Source organism: Salvelinus fontinalis, chromosome 28 (assembly GCF_029448725.1).
Source record: "Salvelinus fontinalis isolate EN_2023a chromosome 28, ASM2944872v1, whole genome shotgun sequence".
NCBI classification, from domain to species: domain Eukaryota; kingdom Metazoa; phylum Chordata; class Actinopteri; order Salmoniformes; family Salmonidae; genus Salvelinus; species Salvelinus fontinalis.
In genome coordinates, this window is record NC_074692.1 from 5,746,811 (window position 1) to 5,761,175 (window position 14,365).

Below are 14,365 nucleotides of genomic sequence, written 5' to 3' on the forward strand. Positions count from 1 at the left end.
GTTATGCGAGTGCAGCAAGGAGTCAAGGTAAGGTGCTAGCTAGCATTAAACGTATCTTATAAAAAACAATCAATCTTAACGTAATAACTAGTTAACTACACATGGTTGATGACATTGCTAGTTTATCTAGCTTGTCCTGCGTTGCATATAATCGATGTGGTGCCTGTTAATTTATCATTGAATCACAGCCTACTTCGCCAAACGGGGGATTTAACAAGCACATTTGCAAAAAAAAGCACTGTGGTTGCACCAATGTGTACCTAACCATAAACATCAATGCCTTTCTTAAAATCAATACACAAGTATATATTTTTAAACCTGCATATTTAGTTAATATTGCCTGCTAACATGAATTTCTTTTAACTAGGGAAATTATGTCACTTCTCTTGCGTTCTGTGCAAGCAGAGTCAGGGTATATGCAGCAGTTTGGGCCGCCTGGCTCGTTGCAAACTGTGAAGACCATTTCTTCCTAACAAAGACCGTAATTAATTTTGCCAGAATTGTACATAATTATGACATAACATTGAAGGTTGTGCAATGTAAAAGCAATATTTAGACTTAGGGATGCCACCTGTGAGATAAAATACGGAACGGTTCCGTATTTCACTGAAAGAATAAACGTTTTGTTTTCCAAATGATAGTTTCCCGGATTTGACCATAGTAATGACCTAAGGCTCGTATTGCTGTGTGTTATTATATTATAATTAAGTCTATGATTTGATAGAGCAGTCTGGCTGAGCGGTGGTAGGCAGCAGCAGACTCGTAAGCATTCATTCAAACAGCACTTTCGTGCGTTTTGCCAGCAGCTCTTCGCTGTGCTTCAAGCATTGCGCTGTTTATGACTTCAAGCCTATCAACTCCTGAGATTAGGCTGGCAATAGTAAAGTACCTATTAGAACATCCAATAGTCAAAGGTATATGAAATACAAATGGTATAGAGAGAAATAGTCCTATAATAACTACAACCTAAAACTTCTTATCTGGGAATATTGAAGACTCATGTTAAAAGGAACCACCAGCTTTCATATGTTCTGAGCAAGGAACTTAAACGTTAGCTTTTTTACATAGCACATATTGCACTTTTACTTTCTTCTCCAACACTTTGTTTTTGCATTATTTAAACCAAATTGAACATGTTTCATTATTTATTTGAGATTAAATTGATTTGATTGATGTATTATATTAAGTTAAAATAAGTGTTCATTCAGTATTGTTGTAATTGTCATTATATATATATATGTTTATAAATATATACACTGCTCAAAAAAATAAAGGGAACACTTAAACAACAGAATGTAACTCCAAGTCAATCACACTTCTTTGAAATCAAACTGTCCACTTAGGAAGCAACACTGATTGACAATAAATTTCACATGCTGTTGTGCAAATGGAATAGACAAAAGGTGGAAATTATAGGCAATTAGCAAGACACCCCCCAAAACAGGAGTGATTCTGCAGGTGGTGACCACAGACCACTTCTCAGTTCCTATGCTTCCTGGCTGATGTTTTGGTCACTTTTGAATGCTGGCGGTGCTCTCACTCTAGTGGTAGCATGAGACGGAGTCTACAACCCACACAAGTGGCTCAGGTAGTGCAGTTCATCCAGGATGGCACATCAATGCGAACTGTGGCAAAAAGGTTTGCTGTGTCTGCCAGCGTAGTGTCCAGAGCATGGAGGCGTTACCAGGAGACAGGCCAGTACATCAGGAGACGTGGAGGAGGCCGTAGGAGGGCAACAACCCAGCAGCAGGACCGCTACCTCCGCCTTAGTGCAAGGAGGTGCACTGCCAGCGCCATGCAAAATGACCTCCAGCAGGCCACAAATGTGCATGTGTCTGCTCAAACGGTCAGAAACAGACTCCATGAGGGTGGTATGAGGGCCCGACGTCCACAGGTGGGGGTTGTGCTTACAGCCCAACACCGTGCAGGACGTTTCGCATTTGCCAGAGAACACCAAGATTGGCAAATTCGCCACTGGCGCCCTGTGCTCTTCACAGATGAAAGCAGGTTCACACTGAGCACATGTGACAGACGTGACAGAGTCTGGAGACGCCGTGGAGGACGTTCTGCTGCCTGCAACATCCTTCAGCATGACCGGTTTGGCGATGGGTCAGTCATGGTGTGGGGTGGCATTTCTTTGTGGGGCCGCACAGCCCTCCATGTGCTCGCCAGAGGTAGCCTGACTGCCATTAGGTACCGAGATGAGATCCTCAGACCCCTTGTGAGACCATATGCTGACACATGCACATTTGTGGCCTGCTGGAGGTCATTTTGCAGGGCGCTGGCAGTGCACCTCCTTGCACAAAGGCGGAGGTAGCGGTCCTGCTGCTGGGTTGTTGCCCTCCTACGGCCTCCTCCACGTCTCCTGATGTACTGGCCTGTCTCCTGGTAGCGCCTGCATGCTCTGGACACTACGCTGACAGACACAGCAAACCTTTTTGCCACAGTTCGCATTGATGTGCCATCCTGGATGAACTGCACTACCTGAGCCACTTGTGTGGGTTGTAGACTCCGTCTCATGCTACCACTAGAGTGAGAGCACCGCCAGCATTCAAAAGTGACCAAAACATCAGCCAGGAAGCATAGGAACTGAGAAGTGGTCTGTGGTCACCACCTGCAGAATCACTCCTGTTTTGGGGGGTGTCTTGCTAATTGCCTATAATTTCCACCTTTTGTCTATTCCATTTGCACAACAGCATGTGAAATTTATTGTCAATCAGTGTTGCTTCCTAAGTGGACAGTTTGATTTCACAGAAGTGTGATTGACTTGGAGTTACATTGTGTTGTTTAAGTGTTCCCTTTATTTTTTTGAGCAGTGTATGTCGGCCGATTAATCGATATCGGCTTTTTTTGGTCCTCCAATAATTGGTATCGGCGTTGAAAAATTATAACCGGTTGACCTCTAGGCTTGATGCCGTCTGTGTCATATGGGCAAGTAAATGCATTGATTGTTTGCTCCTTTATCAGAGCTCGCATGGATCACGTCTCCACTGTACCATCCGGGATGCTGACATTTCTTTTTAAATGTGCACACATTTTTCATCCATTCCAATAAAGGGACTTGCTTATACGTACAGATAGACTACTGTTAGTAATACTATCTTAGTTTGTACACGTTTTGCAGATATTAAGAGCTCATCAACTAACTGGATATCCTGCAGCCAGCCTTTCACTGAGCCTGCCATATTGAAGCCCAAGTTTGGCACAGTTACCGACTATCAGCTACTTCTATTGGACTAACAAGGTATTTAACCCCTGTCCAAATAATGAACAATATATGGTGTGAGTATTGAAGAGAGAGAAAATTATTTCGGCCTGTATTTGTACTTTTTTAAGGAGACTGGAATTCCACCCTCCTGGAGTGAATTGTCCCATTGTTCACTAGCAACTGTAGCCTAAGTTGCCCTCATTCCCTGCTGTCCTGGTTGCTCCTCAGATCCCCCCGCTGCTGTTGCAGGAGCGCCGGGCTGAGTCGTGCACAGTTTGGCTACAACGTCACACCCTCACTGTGCCCACAGACAGCCACACCCCCAGAGACCACACAGCCACAGATGACAGTGAGTACATCCCCACCAACTCCTCCCCTACCAGACTGGTAAACATCACTCCACTATACTATGGGATGAAACACTTCCCTGACAAACAACAGAGTACAGTGGTAGAAAAATATACAGTGGCTTGCGAAAGTATTCACACCCTTGGCATTTTTCCTATTTTGTTGCCTTATAACCTGGAATTAAACTATATTTTTGGGGGGGTTTGTATCATTTGATTTACACAACATGCCTACCACTTTGAAGATGAAAAATATGTTTTATTGTGAAATAAACAAGAAATAAGACAAAAAAACATAACTTGAGTCAATACTTTGTAGAGCCACCTTTTACAGCAATTACAGCTGCAAGTCTCTTGGGGTATGTCTCTATAAGCTTGGCACTACTAGCCACTACTAGCCACTGTGGGGATGGTGTTCTCGAGGTGATGAGAGGTTTTGGGTTTGCGCCAGAGATAGTGTTTTCCTTGATGGCCAAAAAGCTCAATTTTAGTCTCATTTGACCAGAGTACCTTCTTCCATATGTTTGGGAAGTCTCCCACATGCCTTATGGCGAACACCAAACGTGTTTGCTTATTTTTTTCTTTAAGCAATGACTTTTTTCTGGCCACTCTTCCGTAAAGCCCAGCTCTGTGGAGTGTATGGCTTAAAGTGGTCCTATGGACAGATACTCCAATCTCCGCTGTGGAGCTTTGCAGCCCCTTTCAAGATTATCTTTGTTGCCTCTCTGATTAATGCCCTCCTTGCCTGGTCTGTCAGTTTTGGTGGGCGGCCCTCTCTTGGCAGGTTTTTTGGGGTGCCTTATTCTTTCCATTTTTTTTAATGGGTTTAAATGGTGCTCCGTGGGATGTTCAAAGTTTCTGATATTTTTTTATAACCCAACCCTGATCTGTACTTCTCCACAACTTTGCCCCTGACTTGTTTGGAGAGCTCCTTGGTCTTCATGGTGCCATTTGCTTGGTGGTGCCCCTTGCTTAGTGGTGTTGCGGACTCTTGGACCTTTCAGAACAGGTGTATATATATATATATATACTGAGATCATGTGACAGATCATGCAACACTTAGATTCCACACAGGTGGACTGTATTTAACTAATTTTGTGACTTCTGAAGGTAATTGGTTGCACAAAATCTTATTTAGGGGCTTCATAGCAAAAGGGGTGAATACATATGCACGCACTACCTTTCCATTTAGAATTTTTTAAACATTTTTGAAACAAGTTATTTTTTAAATTTCACTTCACCAATTTGGACGATTTTATGTATGTCCATTACATGAAATCCAAATTAAAATCAATTTAAATTACAGGTTGTAATGCAACAAAATAGAAAAAAACGCCAAGGAGGATGAATATTTTTGCAAGGCAATGTATAGTCTTGTCTATTCACTCCATCTTTGACGAAGAAAATACAAAATATTCATCTGCAGCAATTGGAAGCATAGCAAACTAGGCTACTCGTTGTAAATATTGGAATCATTCATTTAATATCACACCAGTAAACATTTTGTGCAGGCTTTAACTTGTCTTAGGACTGGAGTAGGCTAACATATTTTCTTCTGCATTTGAGTCATAGTGCTGATAATGAATTTAGCCAAGATTTAGCTTAATGGAAAATGAAACTTTGATTGGAAAAAGTTGCTTTTGGTCGTGAAATTAAGGCCGTTTGTCAGAATGGGGATAATAAATTAAAAAAGAGATAGAAAAAAAATGTGGATTAGGCCTAAGAGTGGAAAAGAGTGCCCCGACTCGTACCCGTATACCGATTGAAAATGGCAGATGTGTAAAGCCTTTATTACAGAATTAAAGATTTAAAAACAGCCAAATTTGTGAAATTGTTTATCCGACATGTTGTGGTTGACTGAGGCTTGGTGCTCACGGAATCAGTAGGGTATTAAACAACTGAGCAAGAGGACAGGTATATTAGAGTGTCTAGTTTGAGAAACAGATGCCTCACAAGTCCTCAACTGGCAGCTTAATTAAATAGTACCCACTAAACACCAGTCTCAACGTCAACAGTGAAGAGGTGACTCCAGGATGCTGGCTTTCTAGGCAGAGTTCCTCTGTCCGGTGTCTGTGTTCTTTTGCCCATCTTAATATTAAATATTTATTGGCCAGTCTGAGATGTGACTTTTTCTTTGCAACTCTGCCTAGAAGGCCAGCATCCCGGAGTCGCCTCTTCACTGTTGACGTTGAGACTGATGTAGACAATTAAGGCAAGGGCTGTTTTCTCGTCTTCTGCTGCGTCCGCCGCATTGTTCTCAACACCAATGCTGGGTAACTTTGCTATTATGCACATAGCAACATGGTCTCGGAAAAGGTGCCAATTCAACAGCACACTGATGTGTTTCAGAACCGCGAACAGCGACCACTATCCAACACGGGAGAAAGCACATTTGTTATAAAGTATGATTTTTATTTGTGTTGCACCATTGTTCTTACGTAATAAAACCAGATACAATTTCAGTAGCAAATGTCTTAGACTGATGGACTGTACAATCCCCACGGCCTCCACAAAGGATTAGTCCACTCAGACATGCATGAATCAGACAGGTGTCTTGGACACCATGATTTAATATGTTTTTTTGCTACTGCTCGACTAAAGAAATCTCGGATGACCAACAGCCTATCGACCAAACATTCGACCAGTCGACTAAATGGGGTCAGCCCTAGTCAACATTTATGATCACTATGTTTGATGTACAGTTACACGATGACATGGTGTCATACCCTGGTACGTTTGTCTTTTGTGAAGAAAATTTGCAACGGCACAATTTCATGACTCCTTTTTATGTGCACCAAATTTAAGAACTTTTCCCCTGAATTGCATTGTGAAAGCCTAACACTGAAATATCATATTTTATAACTTTTTATAGCTAGTCATGTTGGCAATAGAATAAGCTTTCAAATATGCCCTCCTGACCAAAATTGCAATCTATAATGGACCTTTTTAGGATTGCGTAAACAAATGTAGTTTACAAAAGTTCAATCAGGAAGGCTGGTCTGAATGTTGTTTAACTTAATCAACCAGCATAACATAATTCACCCTGTTTCCTATTATACGCAAATTAATACAAACTTATCATCAGCATAGCGTCTCATTCTTCTCCTCTTCCTATTAAATCATGTGCGGAATGTCATTCACCTGTTTATCTTTAGCATATAAGCGCGGCATAATAATGCACATTCTGCACGCTTGCTGGTAGGCCGTCATTGTAAATAAGAATGTGTTCTAACTTTTCTCAATAGGGGGTGCTGTTTTCACTTTGTAAAAATTTCGTTCCCAAATTAAACTGCCTCGTACTCAATTCTTGCTCGTACAATATGCATATTATTATTACTATTGGGTAGAAAACACTCTCTAGTTTCTAAAACCATTTGAATTATATCTGTGAGTAAAACAGAACTGTAGTTAGAGCAATTTTCCTATGAGGATGTGAGAATGCTGAAATCTGCCTGTTGTTCTGAGGTCCCTTTATAAATTTGCCTGTCTTCTATTGGTTGAGATGCACTGCATACGCCTTCCCCTGGATGTCAGCGAATAGTGAGAATTGAAATGGTGTTGCTAGGCAGATCTTTGAGCTTATAAATGGGCTGGCAACGTGGGGTCCGTCCTTTCTTCTCTTCGCCATGACGCAAAAAGGACCTCTGGATATCGTTCTAGAAAGCTCCCGTTGTAGCCCTTAGATATATCTGGCTCTGTTTTTATTCGATATAGGTGTTAAAGACATCATAATGTTGTTATTTTGAACCGAGTTATATAATTTTATATCAGTATATTGCGATTTTTGGATATTTATTAGTGCTGCGTTTTAGTGAGTTGGACACGTCTTTGCCACATTGCTAATGTTTACTGCTAATTCCAACGTTGAAGACGACAATCCACAACCGAGCAACGATTCTTTTGGAAAAAGGACAACTTGCCCAAGATTCTGATGGAAGCTCATCAAATAGTAAGAACTATTTATGATGTTAATTCGTTGTTCTGTTGAAAAATGTTAAACTCATATTCCGGCATTAATCTCGGTGCGGTTTTGCTTTAACGCACGCTGTATGTCGTAGTAACGTTCATTTTAAAAATCTAACACAGCGATTGCATTAAGAACTAATGTATCTTTCATTTGCTGTCCAACCTGTATTTTTTTGTCAAGTTTAGGATTAGTTACTGATTAGATTAGGTGCCTCTCCCAAGATTTCTCCCGACATATTGTTGGCAGCTTGGCTACTTTTCTCATTGTATAACCACGATTTGTGCCGCTAAATATGCACATTTTCGAACAAACTCTATATGTATTGTGTAATATGATGTTACAGGACTGTCATCTGAAGAAGTTTGAGAAGGTTAGTGAAAAAATTAATATATTTTGCTGGTTTATTCGTTATCGCTATTGTTGGCCTGAATCAATGCTGTTGTGTGGTTGGCTATTGTAGTAAGCTAATATAATGCTATATTGTGTTTTCGCTGTAAAACACTTAAAAAATAATCTGAAATATTGGCTGGATTCACAAGATCTTTGTCTTTCATTTGCTGTACGCTGTGTATTTTTCAGAAATGTTTTATGATGAGTATTTAGGTAATACACGATGGTCTCTGTAGTTATTCTAGTTGCTTTGGTGAGAGTTGTGATGGTGGCTGCAATGGTAAACTATGATTTATACCTGAAATATGCACATTTTTCGAACAAAACATATGCTATACAATAAATATGTTATCAGACTGTCATCTGATTAAGTTGTTTCTTGGTTAGTGGCTATTTATATCTTTATTTGGTCGAAATTGTGATAGCTACCTATGCAGGAAAAAAATTGTGGGAAAACAAAGTTGTGTCTTTTGCTATCGTGGTTAGCTAATAGATTTACATATTGTGTCTTCACTGTAAAACATTTTAAAAATCAGAAATGATGGCTGGATTCACAAGATGTGTATCTTTCATCTGGTGTCTTGGACTTGTGATTTAATGATATTTAGATGCTGGTATTTACTTGTGATGCTAGGCTATGCTAGTCAGCTTTTTTACTGATGGGGGTGCTCCCGGATCCGGGATTGTGATGAAGTAGAAGTTAACTGACATGCCTAGTTAAATAAAAAAATATATGAACCTATGGGCTCACTCTTTAAATGATCACTTTTGTCTCTCTCCAATGGGTGTAAATGTTGGGATGTATTTCTATGTCAACTTACCCATGTTCCGTCACTTGCTGTTTTTCAGCAACAGTTTTCTACAACCATCCATCTCCCCACCACCAGTTATAATAACCTGAAGGCCCTTCAGGGGGGTTCGATGACAGCTTCCCAGCAAAGGGCTACTTGTCATCACCATCCCTCGGGGATGAGGCCATACCCCAAACTATTTAATAAAATGCCATATTGCATTTCGTATCTGTTGTTCATTCAGTTGAGCCTGTACTCGATTGAACAATAATTGTGTGATGGTGGGGGATGCAGGGTTGTGTTCCAAACTTAACTACAAGTGTGCCTGCTCTAGTTCCTCAAGAGCACAGCTAGGATAGGGCACAGCTAGGATCACCTTATAGTTGAAGACTCTTCTTTGAGTCATAAAAGTGCATTGAAATGACTTATGAACTGTACTAATGCTGAGCGATTAGTGCTTTTTGAGGTTGGATTCGATTATTAAATCACGGTTTTCGGTTTCGATTATTATTATTTTTACATGAAATGCACTGTGCGGGTTGAATGCTGTAAGAACACAGAAAAACAATTAATATAATCCCTATGATGGTACTGACTGCCCATTACTGCTTATACTAACCATCATTTATTCACATTACTTTAATAAAATATTTAGTTGTGTATATTAAATTTGTTTCATTCCAAGTTATCATCTCTACATAGTTGCTGCATATGCTGCAGTTATTCGAAAGATCATTTTCCTGATGCATCAGGAAATTAAAATGAGCCTTGTGATTGGCTAAAAATGAGCAGTCCTCTTTTTTTCCCATTCTGGGGCAGTCGAGTCATTCGGATCAGGGCTTTCTATCGTACAATAATGTTCTCTCGCTCGCTCACATGCTATAGGCCTAGGTCCTATTACTACAACATTCAAATGTGCAAAAATGTATCTGAAATTCAGCCATACATATCAACAACCGTCATTTTATATAGCTTAATAACAAGAGTAGTTGTTGGTATCCACTAGGCTACGACATATATTCCTAGTGTATCCTAAGATAATGAACTGTCAAAATGGAGGTTAATCGCAGCCTGGGGTGTTCTAGCGTTTAGGGCTACTACCTTCAGCGCGCACATACAGGCCTACCATGTTGGCGTGGGTTCAATTCCTTCTGGCACAAATAATGCAATCTCCAGATTGACTTGATGTATTTCAAATATGGGCAGTCCAGGGTCATTTCTTATTTTTCTTGATAATAAATTACCATTATGGATAACCTAAATATTAAACAAATAAAATAACATTACACCAACCTTGGTTTCCATTCATACAAAGTGTCAGTTAAATTGCCACAGTAGATTTGACGTGGTGTCACGATCGCGTTGACATGAATGAGAGGACCAAGGCGCAACATGATTTGAATACATCTTCTTTAATTTATAACGACGAAGATGATCACCAAACACTTATACAACACTAACAAAAACAACAAACGATCGTGAAACTTCAAACGTAAGTGCACACACAAACTACTTACGTCGACATATACATATACAATGACCCACAAACAGCTAAAGCCTATGGCAGCCTTAAATATGGCTCCCAATTAGAGACAACAGAAATCAGCTGTCTCTAATTGAGAACCCATTCCGGCCACCATAGACTTTCCTAGACAACTACACCCAACATAGACACAGCTAGACACATACACTCAACACAAAACCATAAACTACAACCAACACCCCCTCTACCATATAATACACACATACCCCATGTCACACCCTGACCTAACTAAAATAATAAATAAAACAAATAATACTAAGGCCAGGGCGTGACACGTGGTAAACAAGGAAATAATTCATTTCTACTGTACAGAATGCTCGTAAAATAGATAAATTGCCCTTAGTCTGTTCAAAAAGGACTAAATTGTTCCAATGACAATACCAACCAGAGGGCGAACATACAGTGCATTCGGTAAGTATTCATTCCCCTTGACATTGTTACGTTACATCCTTATTCTAAAATAGATTTTTAATAAATTCCCTCATCAAACTACACACGAAACCCCATAATGACAAAACAAAAACAGGTTTATTGTTCTGTGTAAATGTATTAAACATAGGTAAATAAGGTATCGTTTTTTAAAGTATTCAGACCCTTTGCTATGCGACTCGAAATTAAGCTATGTGACTGTGGTAAATTAAATTGATTGGACATGATTTGGAAAGGCACACACTTGTCTATATAAGGTCCCACAGTTGACAGTGCATGACAGAGCAAAAACCAAGCCATGAGGTTGAAGGAATTGTTCATAGAGCTCCGAGACAGGATTGTGTCGAGGCACAGATCTGAGGAAGGGTACCAAAAAATGTCTGCAGCATTGAATGTCCCCAAGAACACAGTGGCCTCCATCATTCTTAAGTGGAAAAAGTTTAGAACCACCAAGACTCTTCCTAGAGCTGAGCAGTCGGGGGAGAAGGGCCTTGGTCAGGGAGGTGACCAAGAACCCGATGGTCACTCTGAAAGAGTTCCTCTGTGGAGATGGGAGAAGTTTCCAGAAGGACAACCATCTCTGCAGCACTCCACCAATTAGGCCTTTATGGTAGAGTGGCCAGACGGAAGCCACTCCTCAGTAAAAGGCACATGACAGCCTGCTTGAAGTTTGCCGAAAGGCACTTAAAGGACTCTCATGAGAAACAAGATTCTCTGGTCTGATGAAACCAAGATTGAACTCTTTAGCCTAAATGCCAAGCATCACATCTGGAGGAAACCTGGCACCATCCCTACAGTGAAGCTTTGGGGATGTGTTTCAGTGGCAGGAAGACCAGTCAGGATCGAGGGAAAGATGAACGGAGAAAAGTACAGAGATCCTTGATGAAAACCTGCTCCAGAGCACTTGGGACCTCAAACTGGGGCAAAGGCTCAACTTCCAACAGGACAATGACCCTAAGCACACAGCCAAGACAGCACAGGAGTGGCTTCGGGACAAGTCTCAGAATGTCCTTGAGTGGCCCAGCCAAAACCCTGACCTGAACCCGATCGAACATCCCAGGAGAGACCTGAAAATAGTTGTGTAGCGACACTCCCCATCCAACCTGACTGAGCTTGAGAGGATCTGCAGAGAGGAATGGGAGAAACTCCCCAAATGCAGGTGTGCCAAGCTTGTAGCGTCATACCCAAGAAGACTCAAGGCTGTAATCACTGCCAAATGTGCCTCAACAAAGTACTGAATACTTACGTAAATAGATATTTAAGGTTTTTATTTTTAATACATTTCCAAAAAATCTAAAAAACTATTTTTGCTTTGTCATTATGGGGTATTGCGTGTAGATTGAAGAAAAACTATTTAATCGATTTTAAAATAAGGCTGTAAGGGAACAAAATGTCGCCAAAGTTAAGGGGTCTGAATACTTTCCGAATGCACTGTATCTTTAAAGACTTTGGTTGCAAGCATGACTATGTGGCAGAGAGGAAGATGCGAAGTGAGAGGGTTCATTCTCGCCAAAATAAGCCCAGTGCGTTTCTATGGGCTTAATACTGTATGCAGACCTAAACTTGTTGGCTGCCTTCCTGCCTTTGGGACGACTTCCATTGTTAGGGCGGAGACATGAGCATCTCGTCATTATATATAGATCTCTGACTTGGTAGAGGTGACCAATAATGGTTAATTTGAGATCAGCTGTGCGTGTGAATTTAGCGCATATTGATGGTTTAACGAGACCTGAGTTGTCGATAATCTAGTGCCATCGATGGTTGCAATAGGCCTCTTGTTATTTGGTTATATTTCTATAAGCGACATTTTGTCGGCTACCCATTAGCCTATCAATAATCACCAATGAAAGGTGTGAAAACCGATAATCTACTGTGTTTACCTGGCTAAATCAAGTAGATTTTTTGTGCCATCAGTTGATTGACAGATGTAGGCCTACTGTGAAATGATCAACTTTCCTGCAGTGTGGATGGTTGCCCATCTTTTATAGTTAAGCTATGTATAATTTTCAGAGGTGGGTATAGTACTGACAATCTGTACTTAAGTAGTGTTACTTAGATTGTAATTTACTAAAGTAAAATAAGCCTTAAGAAACTACTCAAGTAAGAGTGAAAAAGTATTCGGTCAGATAGCTTTTTTTTACACCTTATGATAAACTGTGACAGCAAACCAAAAGAACAACAACTTAGTACAATTGATTTTATCTCTCCAATGAAGACTGACATCAAACAAAGTCCGTAGGCTGTACAGTTTCAATTACGGTCATTCAATGTTGATTTAATATCTATCAATGTGCACAATTTCATAAAAAGGTATATGGTACAACACATTGGAATCATTTTACAATTTCGATAGCATTAATGAAAATAAATGTCACTCCTTTACCATCGTGAATGCATACTAAAATTATTTACACCAAGTGTGGTGTTTAATTTTGAACAGGTAAGTCTTACAACAATCAATACCGAAGTTTCACTATCAATCCCCTCTCTCTACTGGGATTCTCTGCCATTGACCCTATTACGGGGGCTGAGTCACTGGCTTACTAGTCACTTGAGTGGGTTGAGTCACGGACGTGGTTTTCCTGTCCGGTTTTGTGCCCCCTAGTGCGGTGGAGGAGCTCTTTGTGGGCTATACTCAGCCTTGTCTCAGGGTAGTAAGTTGGTAGTCTGTTGATATCCCTCTAGTGGTGTGGCAAAATTTGCCATCTACCCCCTATAAGTATGGTCTATTTTATTATAATACACACAAGAATTCACACGAGAAGCGATGTAACCTGCACATAGGCTACTTGAACTGGCGTCCAGTGGACCTGCAGTCTAGATTATTTTATAGCCTACAAACACGCTTCCTGCTGCCTCCTGGCATCGATTATGAATATTAAATAGACATGCAAATCTTCCTGCTGCAGGATTATTATCCTTTTGTGACAAAATGGTTAATATTACAATGCTATATCTGTACGGGTACATTCACCACCACTGGTTGGTCAATCAGTCTCAAACGGCCGTGATCCTTTGATTTGAACGCTTTGGGGGCGATAAAACAGCCCCCATTCAATGAGGGGAGTCGTTTATCTGGCCTGGGTTGCCCCGATGGGATGAGTTTGAACCGGGTGAAAAGTGATTGCTTTCGTTTTGGAACCGGGCTGCCTCCTGGGCATGAGCCAGGTGCCCCGCTCTGGTTGATTGCGAAGTCTGCTCAAAACAAAAGTGACGTAAACAAGCACGTGGAGCGATAATTTGGATTCAGTTTTCACATGCACAAGTGATTGCTTTTGATAAAATCCTGTTATCTGCCTTCCCAATGAAAACTAGTTTGAAAATTCAAATATTTCTTGCATGGACAGAGGTGTATGTTTCTGGACGATGCAACTAGCGGCCTTGTTGACAACATGACGGATTTAAGGAGGGCACTCCTCCCTCCCCGCTTTCGGCCAATGACGGGCCATTACCTGGTTCAACTGGTCCAGACTAATAGAATTCCCTCAATGAGGAAGCGAAGTGTCAAACATTCTTTCACGACAGTATTGGATCAGTGGCGACCTCATTCAGGGCATGTTTTTAGCCCCACATTTTTAGCATAAAATAATAATAATAATAATATGTAAAAATATTTTACTTTTTTGGGCTTGCCTGTTTTGCATGTTATTTTGACATTAATACGTGTCACATATCAGTTTGCAAACAATG